The 12,414-nt window shown below is 47.3% G+C and overlaps 1 long non-coding RNA gene across 1 annotated transcript; it reads left to right on the top strand.

Moving 5' to 3' along the window:
• The first annotated feature begins 5,732 nt into the window (after nt 1–5,732).
• Nucleotides 5,733–11,643, top strand: LOC144163371 (uncharacterized). Its single transcript, XR_013320894.1, has 3 exons — nt 5,733–6,056; nt 8,507–8,591; nt 11,082–11,643. It is a non-coding gene; the product is annotated as an uncharacterized LOC144163371 (long non-coding RNA).
• The last annotated feature ends 771 nt before the right edge of the window (nt 11,644–12,414 follow it).

The following is a 12,414-nucleotide window of genomic DNA, read 5'->3' as shown; positions in this document are numbered from 1 at the left end:
GTCTTACAGTGGAATTTCGAAATGAATGTACCGGAACATGAGAACGTTAATTACGACAGAACAAAGTTCGTTCGGCAAAACAGGCCCGCGTTCTTGTTTACTTGAAGGACAATGTAGCCTTCGCCTGCATGGTGGCTTTTTTCACTGAAGTTTTTTCAATGAAGTTTTTCACGGTGTCCACGCAATAAAGGGCCTTTTCTGCTTGTGCAGTTTTTCAAGCTACTAAAAAATGGTTATTTTGTCCCACTTTTTTTTATTTTGTTTTTAATATGCTAGCTGTCGAGTTTTGAGCCTCGCGGACACCAAATATTTCTTCCTTATAGCCGATATCGCGCGGCTCTCGAAGTTCCCGTTTCGTTATAAAAATAATAGCTGTCATTGAAATGAAGCGTGACCAAAGAAAGTTCATATTTAGTTCGCTATATCCGATAGTTTGCTATGTCAGTGTTCACTATAACGAGGTTCGACTGTAAAGGAATATCGGGCGGCACTGAAACATGATCTGGCAGTGAGAAAAAGAAAAGTGAGAGTCGTTTCACTAAGGTAAGTGTGAGTGAGTGCTCTAGGGTGCGTGTGTGTGGGGGGGGAGGGGGGGTGGGGGGTGGGGGTGAGTTACAGCAGAAGAACAGAAACCTGTTGCGGTGATTCAAACAGCTGTCACGCCGTCCGACGCCTCCCACTGGAAGCTACAACCGGCTTCTGTTGCACGTCTTGCTCGGTTCTGTTGCATCTTTCTGGGAGCAAACTGTCCAGGAATGGAGGGACCTATTAAGCGACGCCACGTGGCACCATTTCGCTGCACATGTCGTGTTTGCAAGGATCGTTTCAGCTGCGCTTTACCGGTTCCGCTAAGCCTAACTAGGGCCGGCTTAACAGTTCTGAGGTCCCGGTTCGAAAAACACGCCCCCCCCCCCCCTCCCACCTTACTCTCTCATCATTCTTGAGAAGTTGAGACTTGAAGTTGAGAAGTTGACGCTTTTTAGAATTCGCTACAAAGAACAGATGCCGTATTTACTCCAAGAATCTCCTGTGTTTATGAACATCGCCTGGCCGTCTATTTCTCGCAGAGTACGTGGAGAGAATTAAAATTTGTCAGGCTAGTTGGTTCGTACTAAAGGAATGGTCAACTGCGCGAGAAGTTAAGACGAAACGAAGAGATATACGATCCTCAGAAGTGCAGCCTAAGTACCATATGTGTTTCTTCCAATTGTCTTAACCTTTAGCGCAGTTTACCCTTGTGTCAATAGACAACATCTTCCCTCGAAAATCAGGAAGCGCATTCGCAAAAATTGGCTTCCTCTATCTTCTATCACTAATTCAACAGCAGAGAGAGAGAGAGAGAGAGAGAGAGAGAGAGAGAGAGAGAGAGAGAGAGAGAGAGAGAGAGAGAGAGAGAGAAAATGAACTTTTATGGAGCCTTCGTAAAGGTTAGTGCACGCACCTGGCACCAGACGGGGTGGAAGCCGCCAGCGCCAGCTGGGTCGGTAGGTCCTCCGGGCTGGACAACAAGGTCTCCCATCGCTCTATAGGTGCACATGGTTGGGATTGGGGATAGTGGGGGGTATACGGATGGTGGGGGGCATACGGATGGTGGGGGGTTCTTGAGCTTAGTGGACTCGCCAAGGATGTGTGCTAGAGTGCTTTCGGATCGTCTTGAAAACGGGCGTGAAACTTGTGTGATGCTCTGCTGGAAACATCTTGCGCAAAAGCACGGGATGCGCTTGCGACCCCGCTTGCGTGCGTCGCATGACCGTTTGCTGCATTCGGCTAAGTTGCGCATGCGGGCCGGGAAGCCTACATCTGCCGCGTCTGTGCCTTTGGGTGATGTCTTTGTAACTAGTCACGGGGTGCGGTAGCTCTGCGCGCGCTTTGGTTGTCTGCTATTGAGCACTGCCGAAGTGGGCAGGTGGGCCTTTTCAGAAACCGTTCACGCAACCAGTACATACGCTACCAATTAAGTGGCTTCGTGATTCCATCCAGCAACAGAAATTTAGGTCACGCGCGTAAGACGGCTTTTCCATACCAAGAGTGATATTATGTACGCCGAAGAGCCCAACAAATAATTTAAATGGTTTATTATTCAAGTGTTTTCACCATGCGGGGCCTGAACCTTTAGGAAAGGTGGCGCCTATAGAAAACGAGATCGATGCCGGATTTTCCCAAAAGTGTTTTAATAATTCACTCTCGAATAAACAGTCATACATAATTTCATTTTTGCCCTGACCGTTCACTTTTACACTGGTGATACGTTTACGTTTTTGCAGGCAATATGCACTTTTATAAGAGCGGGAAACTCATTTATATTGCCGCGAACCATACATTGGGTTTGCTTATTTGTGTTTTGCTTTTACCGCCCGGCTGCGCCGGTCTGCGTTATCTCTGCGCCAAGGGAAGCGCGTGTTCCATTCTTTCTTTCTGTGCCGCATGCGTTATCTGTTGTGATGGGGAGAGCGTTCCGATCTAACGTGAACGGCCCAGAATGATCTTCTTGGATCTACCATGTTCTCGATGCGAATCGACGTTTCGAGAACCACGCACGCCGAAAGATAAAAGGCCTGCAGTGCGGACGCCGGGGCATTCGATTCGACGACACTCGCCTGTGCAAGTCACTTTGTTGACCGCTGCTTCGCCGCCTCTGTATTCTTTTGAGTTGTTAGGGGAGCACAAGTTCGCTCCAATAAACTTGTTTCTCCTTCAACACAACTGCATCGTCCTTGGCTTCGTGACATCTGGTGGAGGTGCTGGGTACGCACCCTTCATGCCCACTACAACCTCGAAAAGCCGCCAAGCCAGTCCAACAAGAGCCAGCCCCCGCCTGCAAGATTTACCGCCCGAGTTCGGTTTGATGCCAGAAGGGCCCAAGAAAAGGAACGCTGCAACCAACACCATGGTGCAAGAAACAACGTCGCCAATCGTCCTGCAGCAGCCCCGGGAACCGCCATCGTTCCGAGGAGCCCCCGCACAAGACCCAGAAGAATGGTTGGAGAAACTGGAGCGCGTCCGGAAATTCAACAGGTGGGACGACGCAGAAACGTTCCGGCACGTTTTCTTTTACTTGGAAGATTCGGCTCGCACTTGGTTCGAGACCCACGAGAGCTCCTTGACAAACTGGGCTCAGTTCAAAAGCGAGTTTACTAAGACCTTCACTACCGTCGTGCGGAAAGAAAGAGCCGCCCTTTTGTTGGAAACGCGCACGCAACACCCCAACGAAGGTGTCGTGATCTTCGTTGAGGAGATGAAGCAGCTATTTCGCCGCGCGGACCCCGAAATGACGGAAGAAAAGAAGTTGCGCTTCTTAATGCGCGGAGTGAAGGAGGAACTGTTTGCTGGACTTGTCCGAAATCCGCCCAAAACCGTCGCCGAATTCGTGACCGAAGCCAGCACCATTGAGAAAGCCCTCGAAATGCGTGCTAAGCAGTATGACCGCAACTTTGTTGGCGCGGCCAATGCGAACGACTTTGGCAGCACGCGGATCCCGGCCGACAGCCTACGCGAGACTATCCGCGCAATAGTGAGAGAGGAGCTGTGGAAACTTCTCCCAACGCCGCCGCAGCCCCAAGTCGCTTCCCTCACCGACGTGATTAGAGAAGAAGTGCAACAAGCGTTGGGAACTTCTACGCCATCCGAGGTACCTCGAGAGCCACAAGCTATGACATACTCCGCGGCTGTTCGTCGACCCCGCCCTGCTCCAACACGCCGTCAAGAGGCCCCGCCGTACCGCCGCCCACTGTCACCCGCCCGACCCCCGGTAGCCCGAAACCAGACGCCGAGGAAGACGGACGTATGGCGAACTCCCGATAACCGTCCTCTGCCCTTATGAAAATGAACTTTTCCTTTCTGTTTACTTTGTGTCTCCTGCATGTTGACTGTGTGGCCTTTATTTTGACTTTTCCTTTGTGTTACCTCTAGGACATAAACAGGCTGTGTACTTTTTATAGACTGCCGGATAAACAGCCATGATGTTTTACCTTTATATGTACTATGGTAAAGACAAAGTTTAAATTTCTATACGAAGATTTTATTTCGGATGAGAGGTATAAAACTTTAAAAATGACTTGCTTTCTTCTCTTTCTGAGTTCCGCAATGCTATTGCCCATGTGTGTACTCAAGGCAAAATGAAGTCAAAAGACTTTGGCCTGTTTCCCCTGTGTTGCCTCTAGGACAAAGGCTGTAAGAGAGAACTTGAATTTGCTGTCTTAATTCTTCTGTGTGCCGTAATGCTGTTGCTTATGTATGTACTGAAGGCAAAATGAAGTCAAAAGACTGACTTATGTCTTTTGTGTTGCCTCTAGGACACTGGGAGGAAGGATAACTATTTGTTGCCTTACATTCTTTTTCTGAAGATTGTGCTTCCTCAAGTAAACATAAAGTCGAGCATGTAAGCCTTAATTATACTCGAAAGGTTAAGTTTTTTGGCTTGGCTAGAGATGGTAAGAAACAATGCCGATGGTTTGCGGAAATTCTGCAGCACTGTATACGTTATTTCGTGCTAGTGAGGTCTGATAAATTCGCAGAATTAATATTACCAACTGGTACGTTTGTATGAAACAGTGGCGTAAGAAGGATACATATTGAACGAGGCTGTTCGAAGTGCCTCGTCCCTCCCATTACGAAAAAAAAGTGGGAGGGAGAAGAATATACAGAACAGAAAAAGTAAAAAGAACACAAAAAGCCGAATAGAAAACGAAGCAATGAAAACAAAAACAACCTAAAAAGTGGCTTCCGATTGTCCTAGTCTGTGCTTTCCTTCAGGGTCGTTGTAAAATGGCTTATCCTTGCAACTAAATGCTGAGCGGTGTACTGTTTTTTGGGGCAGAGCTTGCAGTAGAAATATATTGCGACAGAAAAAAAAGGGACACAGCCAGACGAGAGCAACAAGAGCAACAACAATGTCAAAATATAACCTAAGGCAGAAAAACTTTAATTAAGGCACGGTTAAAAAAAAAAAAAAAGTCACCGAGCGGGTTGCGAACCTCCGCCCTTTGGATCAGTAGGCGAGTACTTAACCTCCAAGCCACCAAAACAGCACACGATCAGGTTGTAAACCGAGGTGTAAACACTTGAGCTCACATAGTCTTGCTAAGCCTCCATTTGAGTGAATTGTTTGCCTGCGTGGATTTGACGCACGGTGCTTTTGTGTGCGTGCGTGCGTGCGTGCGTGCGTGCGTGCGTGCGTGTGCGTGTGCGTGTGCGCGCGCGCGTGTGTGTGTGTGTGGTGTGTGTGTGTGTGTGTGTGTGTGTGTGTGTGTGTGTGTGTGTGTGTGTGTGTGTGTGTGTGTGTGTGTGTGTGTGTGTGTGTGTGTGTGTGTGTGTGCATATGCGTGTGCGCGTGTGTTTGCGTATGTCTGCGGGGAATAATTTTTTTATCCGGCCGTTCTGTTTGTGAAAAGCCCACAAACAGTGAATGGTGAATGCTTGGACGCTGAACAAAACACAAAACAGGCAATCTAGATGTAGATGACGATGATAATAACTTCGTTTGTTAATCCATTTTTATTCGCTTTTGAGTAGCAACAACTTACGACAACAAAAGACGTTGCTCGCATCAAGAAAATATACTGCCATTATATATATGTTTGCTATTATCAACTTTAACAAAATACTATAATGGCGTCTGCCTAGTTTGCTTCAGGGGTGATGATCAAGAAAGAAAGTAACTGCTAAAACTCTATGACTGCTAGATAGCCAACTGTAGTAATAAGTCTAGTCTAGGCTAGCATATATGCAGTCATTGTTGTAGGTGCGCAAGAAAAGACGTGGTTTGTTCGTTGTGCGTGGTTTTGGTGGTTTGTTTTCGATTTGCTGGTGTTACGTGAATTAGTACGTGCTCCTCCTGCCGTAATATTACGTGTTAGTGCTCTTGTGCCACCTGAAACATCGTGAGTGCTGGCAAAGCGTCTGTGTCGTCGCCGTACTGCGCTGCTGTAGCAAACGCACATCGAGGTCGCCATTTGACAAAATACCTGACAAGTTGTGCGTGCCTACGTGAATCAAGAGTCTCTACTGCAAGTTCCAGTCTGTCGACGCGACGTGTGAAAAATGCTGCGTGTTCTGCCGTAAGTGATTGTCGTGGTGCATGTTAAAATTTTATTACGCGTTGCCGCAGTGCTGTTTTGTTAAACGTGTTGAGTATATTCCTTGGTGTTCGGCTCGCCGCGCTTCTTTTATTGTAAATTACCGGCTGCGTCGGCGCGGTCATAATGAGCTTCCAGGAGCGGCGGCCAGTATGCTGTGTGAGCGATCGACCCCCTTGCCATTGCCGGCAACGAAAACATTATGCTGACGGCCCAGCGGCCGCCGCTTGGCTTGGGTGGATTCGACGCTAAAGCTTGTTGCATGAAAAAAAAAAAAAAGAAAACTGCGGTAATGGTTGTAAAACAAAACGCCCACTCCCAGATTTTTTTTTTTTTTTTTAGGAGGCAGTTGACCCACAGTATATTTTTTTACAGGACGTAGGCAGCTTAGCATTGTTCTAACGGGTAGTTTTCGTTTACGGGTAAAGAAATGCAAGGAGGCTGCATTACATTTGTAGTTATAATACGTAAGAGTTGCATATACGTTGAATTTTCAACATTTAAGCATTGCTAGCAACTTTATAAGTAGTACTACATGCACAAGGTCTTTAGGCAGTGAACATTTGACCAGATAATTGTTTAGACGTCGCAGCTTGAAAACATGCTGTTCCAGCCTGCATTGCTGGTGCAGTCACAGGGCAGCTTCCACTGTTTTAATGCAAGAAATTTTTCCACCTTCCTAAGCTCATCCAGCATCGTCATGATCAGACAGAAATTCTTGTGTGGTGTGAAGTTATTTGTAGCTGGCTTGCATAAATTGTGTTGACCGTAACATGTTGAGCATGGGTTAAACGTGTTGATTCTTACAAATATGCATGTGATGGGGATACAATCACGGTGCGAAAAAGATTCAACAGGGCGTGGGCTTGCCACCGTGCTCCTTCACCATCCTGTTTTTTCGTTTCGTCAGCATTTCAACTTGCCTACCCCTTGGAGGTATTGGCACGCTGAGACGTTCACCATGTGCCTCAGAGAGAATTTTAATGGCGCCATGAAGACAAAATACAAGTTTGTGTTATTCGAAAGATTTCGTGTGGTATGGTGCCCCCAGCACTTGTCCAAATGCAAACGATGCTTTATTCACTGAGAAATTCATTAATTTAAGCTAAAATTTTGGTTTTCCCGCTAAATCGTGCATTTTCAGGGTCTGCAATGACATCACAGGAACCGACCGCTCTGCAGCCGATCGGGAAACCTTCTTTACCGTTAGTTAACCTAGATGGTGCCACCATACCGTGGCAAGCCGCTTTCTGCTTTTGTTTTGTTTTTACCGTATTTAAACGTGGCTTGTTTTTGTTCAGCGAGAAAATAATCGTTTCGTGAAACATAGTGCTCGCTCCACAAATATGGTCACGTAAGACACCGTTGCTTGTGTCAATCGGCCATTGTTGTCCGAGACAACCCCAAAGCCCCGCAGTCCTGTGCAGCTAAACCAAGCATAGTGCGCGCAGTACCAACAGCAGTATGCATCGGTACTTCTATGCTTACGTGTGCTTTCCTAACCTTTACTGTTGGTCCCACCATTCTTACTACTGTATAAAGAATGTGCCCTAAATTTAAGCGCAAATGGTTCGTTCGGCAAGCTTATAGCCTCTGCCTAATTCGCGTTTGCTGTTGCCGCCCTCCGCTAACTGCAGAGCTGGCTGGTATGACATAGGTTCTGTTGCGGGAAATGAGCTAGTGGGTCGCATGGCCATTTCCTTTGTTCCTAATTTGTAGCTTATTTGAGTGGAGTTTATGTTAAAAATGGTGTCAGCGTGATTCTAGCAACGGAATCCTTTGAAGAACCAAACTTGTGTTTTCTGTTCATGGCTCCTTTAAAAGCCGTAACCACGTTTCGCACCCTCTGGACCAGAGAATATGCTTGCACAGTGGAAATCTGGGGCCACAGATTTCTACCACCTAGGGATATTTAATAGGCTTAGTTTAACATTAATTCAGTGTAAGGATGCTTCTGTTCCTTTAAAGTATGGCTGAAAGCCTTGTAAGGATTGTCATGTATGTACAGTGCTCACGGATTGAAACGCGACACTGCAAGCGCGTGGCCTGCGCTACATGCAGCGCCGCCAGTGGACGCCCGTGGAAGCTAGGTGTTGCATTGTGGTATACCACGAGGATGAGAGTGTTTTGACCATAAGCTTGCTGCTTCCGGTTGCCAATAAGCAGGGCAGTGGTTCCCCGCAGCGACAGCGGTGCGCTGTCAGCGACAGCGGCGTCCATGGATGGCGCTGCATGTATTGGCAGCCACGCGCTCGCAGTGTTGCGTTTCAATCAGTGAGCACTGTACTTATTTTTTAGCTTGAAAGAACTGAAGGTGCCTTTTTTGCACCTACAAAAAACAAATTCTGTCATGTCCTGTCAGAGCGAGTATTTCACGGCATTATACCGCATATTTACGGCTTGTTTACTACTTGAACTTCCATTTTTTACAGGGCCAGGTGTTTGACATGGAGGATGTACGTTGTGAGCTACCAGAAGAATTGGCTGCCTCCTGTTTTTATCTATCCTGCACGACCTGTAAGTGGAGTTCATTACGGCTGTCAAATGCATGAAAATCTCGATTTTGAAGGCTGAGAGAACATGAAAACATAGAAAACCATTGTGGCATTCTTGTGGTACCTTAGTGATATTAAGACATAAGAACATTGCAGAGATGGGGCAAAAAATAAGGAACCGATGAGGGTGAGAAACTTCCTGGTACCTTTCTTATTTTTTTTTGTCGCATCAGGGCTGCTTCCTTGCTCCATGAATTAATTAATAACGACTTTGTCACCCTTGTTCACTGGTAGTTGCGTGGTGCCCACAGACAGTGTGTGGGGATTTTTCTTCTACCGCCTATTACAGATGAACTAGATCTTTAGACTTCTACTCAAAAGTCATATTATGGATTACATTACATGAGTGAAACAATTCCATGCACCCAGAAGTAGAATTTAGGTGAATTCACTTCAATGCCCTAGATGCAACTTGTGCCTAGCAGTGAAAAGGGTGTATTGCATGCCTTTTTGCCACTGTGTTTCATGTAGTGTAATGAGTCTCACTGGCCATCGTAGCCCCCCCCCCCCCCCCCCCCCCGAACAGCTATTTACTCTAGCAAATATAATGATGGTCCTAATTGTAGAAGGGTACCCGCCGCGGTGGCTCAGTGGCTAAGGCGTTGCGCTGCTGAGCACGAGGTCGCGGGTTCGATTCCCGGCCACGGCGGCTGCTTTTCTGATGAAGGCGAAAAGCAAAAACGCCTGTGTGTACGAGATTTCGGCGCACGATAAAGATCCCCAGGTGGTCAAAATTAATCTGGAGCCCTCCACTACGGCGCACCTCATCGCCTGCGTTGCGTCGGCGCGTTAAACCCTACAATCAATCAATTGTAGAAGGGTACTCAGCAATTGAAGAAAGAGCTGTGGGGGGTTCTGGTTTGTGTATCAGACTTTGTTTGGAATATTGTTATGTAGCCACGGATAATGCAGGGTTTTTGTAAAAATATAGATTATCGGAGGAAACTTGTGCTCCGCAGTAAACATAAAAAAACACAAACCTCGAAGGAGTCAGCAAAGGGACGTGCATGGATGAGCGTTGGCGAATTGAATGCTGCAGGGTTTCTTTTGCATTCATTCATTTAGATCGAGAACATTTTCAATAAAAAACAGGAAAAGCTAGGATAGGGATCGCAAAGCAACACCCTTTCCATATCAAACAGGACTGCTGGTGCAGCATACAAAGGAAAAAGGGGAAAAAGATGGTTCCCTTAAAAAAGGATAAGATTGCAGGGTGTGGCCAGGTGCTTGTAACAAAATATTTTGTAAACAAATCAAATGGCGTGGTTGGGGGCAATATTATGATGTTTATAGTAGGAAAAACCTGCATTATTTCCGAACAGTATGAATGCTCTGTGTGCAAACATATGCAAAAATGCTCGTGTGTTTTTAGCATTTGAGTGCACGTTACAGAGTAGTCTGCTCAAGTTACTGCGGTAGCTTTCCTCATTGCTGGTAAGCATAAACCCTGAAATTAAATTTGCTGTATTCGACCGCTTTAACCCTTTCACTGTCACTGATGTCCTGGTTTGTCTTCGAATTTCTCCTCCACGGTGTCACTGACATACCGGTGCGTTTTCTGTTGTGCGTTGAAAAATTGGTGCCATGGTGCAAAGTTGGCGCACCTGCACTGTTTGTGCTATCTGTCAAATTTTTCTAGTAGCTTGTATTTTCACAAAGTACAGAGCGACCACGCCCAGCTTTCGCTGCTTGGGGGTCACTCCGTGCACTGTACATCTGTTGGGATGAGCGACCACGTGGCACGCGTGCAATGATGGGTGCAAGTGTGTGATCCACCACGTTTTTCTAGGGTTGTTTTTTATTTCTGTTCCCGTGTCTGCTACCCATCGACACAAGGAAATATAAAAAGTGAGGAGCCAACCTAGAGGTTGGTCAGTTCATGGTGATGTACATTTTGCTTTTTGTAAGCAAGCACAGACAAACAAACTAGACAATGCAAGTGCTGTCTCGTAAACGAAATGCACAATAAAACTGCTGGCTTTATAGGTTCCAAAGAACGCGTAGACACAAGCAACTACTCATGATGACGACTGATCAATGCCTGTCTTAGCATGTTCATGCAATTTTATGTTGCCTTCCCTGCCCCCCCCCCCCCCCCCCCATATTGCTTTGTTCCCACAGTGCTGCTGCAATAATCTCATCTCAAATGTTCTTGCGAGGCTGTATAAATGCCCGTCATGAGGAGGCCATGAATCTAAACAGTACTTAGTTCTGGGTTGTGTTGCCTATGTAACGGTGTGTCATATTTGATGTTCGTAAGCTCATTAGTTAATTTATGTGGTCTAAATTTTGTGGCTAATTTTGCAACCTAGAAGTTATACCTTCTCTTTCAGGATACTTGGTTCAGTTTTGTATGGGAACACTCCTTTATATTTATAAGCATAACCAGCAAATGTTTGAGACGTGTTTGTTTAAACCCCTTCATATGCGATCAATGTGTTTGTCATTTCAGGTTCAAGCGTGGCAGTGGCTATCCCGTCCTGTGAGGGGTAAAGATGAGGCGACACCTGGTGTGGCAGGTGGCAGCAGCACGTATGGATCCAACCTGAATAAAATAGTCAGGTTTGCAAGAGTCGTGTGATTCATGTGATTTTCGTCAGCTTGCTCTTACAGAAACAGCTGCAGCATGAAACAGTGACTGTGGAGCTGGCTGACATTTTCTACATGCAGCTGGCTGTGGGGCACTGTTATTTGACAGCATGCAAAGGTCACTCAAAAGGTGGAAGCTTGTGGGATACGTAGAGGACGGAAACATAAAGGATTCTTGGAGGACGCAGAAAGTCGGTGGCGAAATTTCAATACAGGGGACACACAAGGGACGAATGCGGTCTGTTGCCTTCAAGACATATAGGGGACACACAAAGGCCGTATGGTGTCTGTGTTGCCTTTGGGAGATAAACTGGACGCATGGAGGACGGAAACACACGGGACACTTGGAGTACGCAGAAAGTCGGTGGCGAAATTCCAACACAGAGGAAACACACAGGACGCACGCAGTCTGTTTCCTTCGGGACGCAGACTGTCTTTTGACTGGACATAGAAATTTTCATAAGGGTGTGCTACCACTGCGGAGAAGCCGACCACATTTACCGTCGCTGCCCATACAAGAGACTCGGACTGCGTGGTTTCTCCGTCGACGCACCTCGCCCTCTCCCTGGCCAACGACCACGTGAGATCGACGAGTATCTATCTGAAACCAGCCGTGGCCCAGCGCGTTTCAACCGTTCGCCGTCGCCCTATCCCTACCAATCGCCGAACCGCCGTAGAAACGCTGACTTCGCCCGTGGAAGGTCCCCCAGCCCACGCGGGGGAAACTAAAGGCGGCAACTTCTGGAGCTGAAGTTGCTCTACGGCGAAAAACTAGAAACCCTCCAACGACGCAAGGACGCGCTGAAGACAGTGATTCACGACATGCCCTCATCCCGACGACCCGACCTAACCCTGACGAGACTCCCGAACACGACGACAGCTACACGGCGCGACGCGTACCCGACCTGACCGAGACGTCCGTTGAGAAGACGACGACAACGACGATGCACAGTGCCCGACCATCAACACGTACAAGCAGAGATACGACGCCCCGACGAACCCGGAACTCGAGGACGACTGCATCTGACGTCAAGGTGTCCATCGACGGCTTTGACGTAGTCGCCCTCGTAGACACGGGAGCTGACTATTCGGTAATGAGCGGACCATTTGCGTCTAAACTGAAGAAAGTTATGACCAGATGGGACGGTCCGCACATACGCACAGCAGGAGGCCACCTCGTGACGCCAAGTGGAACG

This window comes from Haemaphysalis longicornis, unplaced genomic scaffold (assembly GCF_048455015.1).
Source record: "Haemaphysalis longicornis isolate Haplotype H1 unplaced genomic scaffold, Haemaphysalis longicornis Haplotype H1 scaffold_12, whole genome shotgun sequence".
Taxonomy (NCBI): Eukaryota; Metazoa; Arthropoda; class Arachnida; order Ixodida; family Ixodidae; genus Haemaphysalis; species Haemaphysalis longicornis.
The sequence above is the reverse complement of the archived record's forward strand: the minus strand, read 5'-3'. Positions and strand labels throughout refer to the sequence as shown.